The sequence below is a fragment of the Dasypus novemcinctus genome, chromosome 13 (assembly GCF_030445035.2).
Source record: "Dasypus novemcinctus isolate mDasNov1 chromosome 13, mDasNov1.1.hap2, whole genome shotgun sequence".
Taxonomy (NCBI): domain Eukaryota; kingdom Metazoa; phylum Chordata; class Mammalia; order Cingulata; family Dasypodidae; genus Dasypus; species Dasypus novemcinctus.
This window is the reverse complement of record NC_080685.1, coordinates 47,651,731-47,661,468: the sequence shown is the minus strand read 5'-3', so window position 1 is coordinate 47,661,468 and position 9,738 is coordinate 47,651,731.

Below are 9,738 nucleotides of genomic sequence, written 5' to 3'. Positions count from 1 at the left end.
TTTGAAATTTATCTTCTGCTTCAGCAGAAGCTTTGATTATGTCTTTAAGTCTTTTAATATTTCTCCCAGGACAAATTCCATAGTAAGCCTTCATGTATTAGTTTGTCAAAGGGCTGCTAAAGCAAAGTACCAGAAATGGGTTGGCTTTTATAAAGGGTATTTATTTGGGGTAAAAGTTTACAGTTCCAAGGCAGTGAAAATTCCAACTCAAGGCACCATAAGAGGTGCTTTCTCACCCACATCAGCTGCCACATGTTGAAGCCAGATGGTAGCCATCTCTGCCTGGTCTCTACCTTCCCCTCCTGGCTGTACCACCTCCCAGAGCTCAGCTGAGAGCAATCAGGCATAGGGCTTGTCTCTTACCAGCCCTCTTTTCTCTGGCTTGGCTGCTCCACTTTCTTCCCAATTTCAGCTGCAGGCTATCAGGAAAATGGCTCATCTCTCCCCAGGGCCTTAGTTGCTTGAGTCTCTCCTTTCTCTCACACGGCAGGATCAAAAATGGCAGAGCTTTTTCCTCTGTGTCTGAAGGTCTGTCTGAGTGTCCATTTATATCAGGCCCAGCAAGGGGGCAGAGACTTAACCTGAGTCATTCCTCACGGAGGTCCACTGGAAAGCCCTAAAGCAATCTCATCCAGTAATCTAATCAAAGTCCCGTCAACTGAATTCAATGCAATCAAAGAGTATCACACCTAGAGGAACAGATTAGATTACAAATATAATCTTTCTCTTTTGGGGATTCATAAAATAATCTCAAACTGTCATACTTCCTCTCTTCTAACTTTCTTAATTAACCTTCTGCCATCCTATTAATTCTTTCCTTGTCTTGTGATTTTTACCTTTGACTCTTCCCCTTTATTTCTCATTTTCCCAATTTTCTCTGGTACCACATTGCACTGTGGTCTTCATCTTGGCACCTCACATATCTTTTTTTAAAGCATTCTTTGCTCTAAAAAACCAAAAGACCTAAAAATTAACTTATTTCTTAAAGGAAAATAAATTAATGGTAATAAGTACTATTTTGTTTTGAAACTTCATAGTATCTTGCTTCTAGCCCAAAATATCCTGATACCCAAGGAAGTATCTTTTTGCCATCAGTTGAGAATCATTGTTCATTATATCTGAGAAACCAAATCAACCTTTTCTCTCACAGTATTCAAATAAGCACATTCCCTTTAGTATTCCATTCCAAAGCCTACTTCATTAAACTATGTCATTATCACCAAAGACTTGAAAATTTTTCATGCAAAAATAATTTTAACCATAGAACTTTCAGGCCCTAGAGTTACATCCTTTGTATCTTATTGCCTTTCAGATTGAAAGCCGCCTGTGTGGCAACCATGATTTATTTTTGTCTTTTGTTGCAAAACACAGCATGGTGCCATATATGATTATTGGATTATGTAAATAGACATGAAGGACTCATCAGAGCCACCTGCCGGTACAATAACTTAATGCCCATCTTTTTTTTTTAAGTTACATTAAGATTAAAAGCTTGTCAATGATCTATAGTCCACTGGATGCTTCACTCAGGGCATCATTGTGCTTGAATGATAGAAATGGGTGGTATCTATTTGCTTTATTTTTTATGGCCTCCTCCCCATACCTTACATTTGTTTAACATGTTATAGTTTGGAAAAGGTACTTGTGAGCATCATCTCCTTTGATTCTGGAACAGAATTTTGTAGTACTACTAATTGCCCTACTCTTTTAATTAAGTAATGCTGACAAAAGGGAGTTCAAAATGCCAGTTTTGCTACTCAAAGCTGTGATACTTTAGGGAAGTCATTTTATTGAGCCTCATTTCCTCATCTGTAAGTGGGGATGACACCTGCCTAACAGGATTGTTGTGAAGAATTGAGAGAATATATAAAAAAGCATCTCACCTTTCTGGGCATGAATAGGGGATTGAGAAAGCAGTTCCCTTTCCCTTACACTCTACTTAAAACTTATAGCTGTCAAATCTCAAAATTGCACTCCCAGAGGAAACCTTCCTTTGAATGCTTCAGTCAAAACGAAAATATTCAGAGGCTTTAAAAAGCCCCCTGCTTTTTTATTCATTTTTTGGAGTTATAGAGATGAAAGCCATGGTTCCAGCTCTAAAGGAACTTAAAATGTGTGATAGGAAAGGATAAGTAGGAAGGATAACATAGATGTACACTTTTAAAACAAGATAGTGCATCAGGTACTGTAATGGGCTGTGAAGACAGCAAGAACATTGGGAAAAACATAACTGACTTCCTGAGGAGACAGCATTTGAATTGGCCATGCAGGATGAGTAGGATTTAACAGGGGTTTGGAGGAGGGAACTGTAGTGGAGAAAGTGGCATAAGTAAAAGTATGAAGATCAGAATATGTGGGGGTGTATATGAGACAGGATCCAATTAACAAGGAGTTATGGGTGAGATAAAGTTTATTAATTGGAAATGGGAATGGAGAATAATGATTAGGTCAATCTTTAAGAAATGTAATCTGGCAGCAGCAGCTAGGATGATTTTCATGGGAGGATATGACCTAAAATTGTTAGTTGCATGGCTGTTGTAATTGCCTGGTGTAGGTGAGGAAGGCCTTTATGACTTATTGTAGTGGAAATAGGAAAGGACAGAGGACTGATCTGAGACTGCTAGAGGTGTGTCCTCATTTCAGAAGGTGGCTTAGAATGTTTTAAAAACCTGCTACTACATCTGAAGTGGAGAAGCCCGGATTGTGATTACAACCTACCCTCCCAATTAAGTCACCTCTGCCCCTGCACCCTCATCAAGTCTGTAAAGATAGGACTGCAGTGGAGAGAGTGGTAAGGTATAGACATAGCTCAGAATACAGCCAGAGAGAGGAAGAATGCCAGGGTAGGAGCAGATTTCAGATGGATCTGCTGAGAGGCTGTTCTATACAACGTAGGTGAGTGGTGGAGTGAGGCACCTCGGGGTCCAAGTTGTAAGGAAGGAATGAGACAAAGCTGAACAAAATCCATAGCTGGAATCCCCGCCACCGCATTTTTGAGAGCGGACACCTAAAGACAGGGCGCCAGCTGGTGGACCTGCGGTGGGCCGGGCATGAGGACACTGGAGAGCGCCCCGCCATCACCTCCACGAGACCCCCACCCCCACCCCGCCCCCCGCTCACGCGCCTGCGCACAACAGCACCTTCCCCCGCGCCTGCGCTTCACAGTGCTGTCGGCGCTGGCTCCAACGAGGTCAGGTGCAACCCATACCCCTGAGTGGGGCCCCGAGTTTCCGTGAGCTCTTTATTGGAAGCCTAGTTATTAACCTCGGACTGTGCGCTGAAGCTGACCATTTTCTGAAACTCCTGCTTCAAAACCACATCAAACCCCAACGTGAAGTAAAACTTCCGTGAATGTCATGTGTTGTGAAGGGCGTTGACTGCTGTCTTTAAATGTCTTTGTAATCAGTAAGGATGACTATAAATCACTCAATGAAACACAGTCTTTGTTGTTATTGTTGCCAAATTGCCTTTCTTTAAAGGAGGCAGCAGCCTTTTCCAAAGGAGTATCTTAGCCCCCAGAAAAGAGGCATTGCTGCAAAGAAAATCTCACCGCCCCCCTCCCAAATGCTAAAATGTTAATAACGACTATCCATTTAGTATGTAAATATATAAAAACCCCTAAGCTTGCTCATCTGACTGATATAGTCCGATCTTCTTCCCCCGTACCTCCATTTTTCCCCCTCCAACTGCATGACTTGACCATTATTCCATGCAGGATGCCAACAAACCTCCAATGTTCTGATAGTATTGACAAAAGTAGACCTTGAACTCTAGACCAATCCTCAGGATCCAGCACTGGAGTAGAAGCAGTGTATTAAGGTTCTCTAGGGAAACAATCAACAAGAGTTATCTGTAAATACTATGAGATTTTATAAAATTCTCTCACATGACCATAGGAATGCATAAATCCAAATTCCACAGGAAGGCTGCCAACAAGGGGCTCCAATGAAGGCTCTTGATGAGTTCCCAGGAGAAGTTGGCTGTCCAAAGTTAAGCTGGAAATTCTCTCTGAATGCTGAAATCACTTCCCCTTTTAAGGGAGTCAACTGATTGGATAAAACCTCACTCATTGCTGAAGACAATCTCTTTGGTTGACTGTAGATGTAATTAGCCATCTATGCAGTAAACTCACTGGTGACTGAAGTCCATAAATGTCCTTGTATTACAATTCGCCGAGTGCTTGCTTGACCAAACTATGGGCACAATAACCTGGCCCAGTTGACACATTAGGCTAACCATCACAAGCAGCTACCTAGCAATTCTTGTCTGTGTTTTGCGCTTAACTGATTAAGAAGCCATAAACCAGAGAATGTGCCCATAGTGGGAAATCATCCAAGTAATCAGCAAAGGTCTGAAAGATCTGTTTTTATCTCAAACTCTTGTAATTGATTCCCATTTATAGTTTTTGATCATCTCCTTACCACCCCAATTTTTTTCTTTGCATTTGGGGCTCTTTCCTTACATATAATCCATTTTACATTTACTCAGGATATTCTTCCATATTCATTTTTAATAAGATCTATGTCTAGTAGAGAAAGGACCCCAGCATTAAGCCTGGGATACTGGGTAGGAGCTAAGGTGATCCCAGATGGGTAGAAACCCCTGACATCTGGTAGAAGCAGTGTTCAAAATAAAATATCTCTAGAGAAATGCATTCTCATTTAAGCCCCGCTGTAATAGAGTTATGCATAAGTGCAGGACAGAAAAGCACAGAGTAGGGAACACCTTAATCTTCAATTATTAATCTCCTAGGAAGTGACCTAAAATTGAATTTCAAAATGCACATAAAATTTTACTAATTGAGTTTACCTGTGTTTTGGCAAATATTCTGTTATTCTGGTATTTTAACATAATGGTTTTAAAAGCATTATGTGTTCATGGTAGGAAATTTGAGAGATGTAAAAAGACATAAAGAACTATCATTACTCTTAATATCTTGTAATATTCCTGTATGGTTATTTTCTTTCTTAGACATTTTCATTTCAGGAATTTCATGAAATTTAGAGTTGTTAAATTTTAAGAAAATGTATGCCTCTCAGCCAGTTGCAAAGATCAAAACTCTAATAGTTACTAAAGAACCAAATGGCCTCACCAACCCCATGACTGTTGAGCCTATTTCTGTCAATTAAAAATTCTGGCCAACCTAAATCTATAGCTATGATCTTAATTTCAGAATTGTATAAAATAAACGTCTTCATCTTTTGCTGTGGCATTAGACAAATCTATGGTTCTGAGGCAAAAACTGGAATAACAGTACCCTTCTGATAGAAAGACTGAAGTTCTAGGAATAAAACTATTAAATAAATCCCTTTTGAATTTATTCTTCCTCCTATGGAAAAACTCCAAAAAGTCTAGAATGGAAGGGGGCTCTCTCTAACTTAGGGGCCAAGACCCTGGTAGTAGCCAAAAACGGAGAGGAAGAGGTTATCACAGGGCTGGAAAGGTTTAGAATCCGGTTTGGCAGCCCTTCCAGTCCCTGATGCGTTTGAGGGAGAAGGGAAGCAAGATGATAATGCCTCCCGGCACCCCAACCAGGACAGTGAATGAGGGCTTAACAGGAATGCCCATTTCCCTTCCACCTTCTTGTCTGATTAGAAGGAACAGGATGAACTGGCCAGCAACTCAGACCCGAAACCGAGCATCCAGGCAAAGCTTTAAAAATTAACTGCTCAAATGTAATGCTGCTCCCTGCACTAACCTATCCCCACTCCACAGTCCTGACTTGTTGGGGAGAGGCAGCGCGGTGCCACCCACCCGCCGCCATCGGGTCTGTGAATATTAAAGGCATGCCTTCTGCTGGCCTCCCGAGTGGGTTCTTTGGAATATCAAAACGCACGGTCAGCCTCCCAGGGCTTGACCTCCTGCGTGACAGTGACAGTGAGGGAGACGATTCTGACAATGAATGCGACGTGTCGGATAGAGAGGATGATCCCTCTGCGTACCCCAATCTTAGACACTTCAAAAAGGCCTAGAGGTGGGGCCAAGGTCTCCGGTTCCCCACCTGGGATCTGCGGCTTTATGCTCCCGTTCGGGAGGAAGGGGAAGAGGAGATCCAGAACTTCATGGGACTCTCAGCTACAGGTGCCTTAGTGATAGTAACTCCGAGCCCCCACAGGGACAAGGGCAAACTGGCGGCGTTGGAGCGCTTTAGGGTGGACGCAGTGACCCACGGCAGGCAATTGCGCACGCGCTTGTTGTGGGTGTAGCCTTTAGGCCGTTCTGGGCACTTGCGACCGTGGTTCCCACCGCTGAGCGCATTATAGGTATTGCGATTTTGGCTGCCTTCGGCAGAGAGCACGGTTGCCAGAGGAAGTACGCCCCCTACTTATGAGAAATTCGAGCCGTAACTGTGGCGCCTGGTCCACTCTCTCGTGCCACAGGAGTGGCCGGATCCCCCGTGTGATTGTTCAACAAAAGCAGTATCAGCCCCCAGGCAGAGCAAAGGACATTACTTTGTTGGTTCAGGACTTGCTGCAGACAGGAGGGCTGAGCAACGCCCTGTTGCAATTCAATAGCCCAGCCTGGCTATTAAAAAAAAAAGCCTCAGGAGCCTGGAGGCTGACAAGAGATTAATACAGTTTAAATGATGAGGTGCCACCCTTGGCCCCTGAAGTACCTGATGTCATCACCGTCACAGAGGCAGAGACAGTCCATACAGGGGACTGGTGTGCTGTTCCACTGACGTACTGTATATGACTCTCAGACCAGAGCTGCCCATCGCATACAGGTACTCACTAATCCTACTAATAATGTAGGACAGGCCTGGCAAAGTTCCAAAGACTAAGCCTACCAGGGCCTCAGGGAGTCAGCTGATTCCACAAAAAAAGAGCTGCTTTGACAGAGCTGAATGGCCTATGGGGGCTATCCCTAACCCTCCCTTGGCTAAGTAGGGCCTCCAGTTCAAAGATGTTCCAGCTGATGGTACAGCTTGGTTCACAGACAGATCTGCAAAATTTATGGTGGATGGAGTCCATTGGGCTGCTACAGCCTTCAGTCCCACGGATGGCCACTTACTCACTGAGACTGGACTAGCGCATGCTGCTCAAAGGTCTGAACTCTGTGCAGTGGTGATGGCTGTGCAGGTCACTCTAACCACAACATCCTGCTACATATTTATGAACTTATGGGCCATTGCAAAAGGACTGGCTATATGGTCCGGTAACTAGCAAATCAATGACTGGACTAATAGAGGTTCCCCTGCATTGGGGCAGGGGCTGAGGTAATAGCTTGCAAGCCGGGAAGGGGATTTATTCATCACCCATATTGATGCCCCTGGGGCCATTTGCCACAGAATATGAATGAAAGTCCCATGCTGACCAAGCATGTGTCCAACAATTGGACACAACTGCCTCCTGGATCCACCTCCAAATGGGACACAGAAGCCCACCTCAGATGCAAGAATGGCTCAAATCACAAGGTCTTACCGTCCAGGAAGCAGAAGCCAAAGATGCCTCAGTTGTATAACTTCTGCCAATGAACTCATGCCTGCAATATAGTGAGCTGTGCCACATCAGCCATGGCTCAGGCCCCACACAAGTGTGGCAGCTCAACCACATAGGGGCCCCTACAGAAGTTATGGCCTCAGGGCTTGGAAGATAGCTTGGGTGACCATACCTGGGAAATCCTTACCTAAAATTATTGGGCAAGAGCATCTTTGCCTCTAGGAAGTAAATGTTTGGTCAGCCTTTAAATTAAAATGATGGGCCACCTTTCCATATCATTCCAGCCAACCTGTCAGTATGGTGGACTATACCAGTCTACTGGATATATGACCTAGTGCCAAAAGAAAATCACTCTATAGTCAAGTATGGTTGACTCCATTAGACATGGGAGACAACTATGGAGGAGAACTTCTCTCTGTATTGAAAACAATGAACGGCACCAGGCTCTACCTGGGAGAGGTTCCTAATGACTATTGTAACCAAATAGTGTGGTTTAATTCTGAGGGAGGTACTCTTGAGCCTGAATTTAGTGTTACTATGGGGAACAACACTTGCAGTATATGACAAGGCAGTCCAATGTGCAATGCTTGGTGCCTACAGCTGGCACACTGGGGAATTTAGTATGTGCAGTACCACTAGGATATGGAACACAAGTGTTCTCTAGGGTTGGAACGCCACACAATTGCTTAGGTAGACCTTAAGTCTAGAGTCACCTGGCCTGGTGAAAGCAGCTCCCTATTGAGCTGCATTACCAAGAGGAGGGCCTCCTAAACCACTTACGTCAAAATGTGTACTGTTATAACAGGAGTTAAAAATACTGTTTGACCTAAAGTAAGGGGGAAATGGAAAGGACAAATGAGTTTATATGGCTATGAGTTTCTAAAAAAGAGTCTGGAGGTTGTCAGAAAGATTGCCCTTATGCACATCTGAGCAGAGTCTCAGAGACTGATAAAGTAGATACAACCCCAGGTATTGGTCCTTTTGAGGGCTAAAGAGACCCACAGGTTCTATGGTCATGGCAGATGGAGTTCACTGCCATGTCAGTTGGCCCTTCTTTGGAGCAGGTGTTTCTGCATGATGGAGCTGGACTCAGATGGAATCTCTTTTCACAAGCCTTTCATGCTACTTTACTGGAATTGTAGTTGGTGCTGGGGTTTAAGATATATCTAGGGGATTTGAATCTCTGGACTGACAATATGATAGCCAGGCCCTGAGCCTCAACAGGCTTCAGCTCCTACACTCTGATTTATTGGACTTACCCCACTCAGCTAACAAGGAGGTGAAGAATGTCAACCACCACACCATGGAGCCTAGAGTGCCTACAACTGAAAGCAGGAGGATTGCATCCAGTATCCATGTGGAATCTAAGCCCCCTCTTGACATAGATGTGGAATGGACACAACCAAGCCAAGGTCCACAGGAAGGAGGAATACAGTAAGAATTAGAGTGGACTTAATGATAATCTATTCATGAACTATTGTGGTTAATAATCGAGAAAATGTGGCATTGGTATGGAAAAAGTAGCCATGGTGGCTGCTGGATGTGGGGAATGGGAGGAAGAGATGAGATGTGGAGGCATTTTCGGGACTTGGAGTTGTCCTGAGTGGTGCTGCAGGGACAATTGCCGGACATTGCATGTCCTCCCATGGCCCACTGGATGGAACATGGGAGAGTGTGGGCTATGGTGTGGACCACAGGCCATGGGGTGCAACAATGTCCAGAGATGTACTCACCAGATGCAATGGATGTGTCATGATGATGGGGGAGAGTGTTAGTGTGGGGGGTGTGGTGGGGTGGGGGCGGTGGGGGTGAATGGGGACCTCATATTTTTTGAATGTAATATTTTTTAAAAAATGAATAAATAAAATAAAATAAAAAATGTGTACTGTTTATACAATGTGGCCAGATGGGCCTTTCTTGAACATCTTGGGGATTGATGATGCTCGGATACCCAGCTAACTAAAAAGAAACTAGTGGATCAAGGGGACTAGGCCACCTCTGGCATTAAGGAAGCTGGGCTCTTTATTGTATATGGGGGCCAACGTATAAGGCCTTTCCCCCACAATAGTGGGGGTGATGTGGCTTAAGATATGTGGCTCCACAGGAAAGAAACATAACATCCCCTAAAATCCTCAATCTGAACTCGTTTGCATATTAAAAGCTGTCACACAACAGATAGCCCCTCGTTCCCAGAATTGGAGTACATGAACTAGAAAAAGCTATATCGAACAGGTCCAGTATTATAGAAAGTGGATTTAATTCTACACTTGATTCTTTATGACTGTGCCATTGCGAG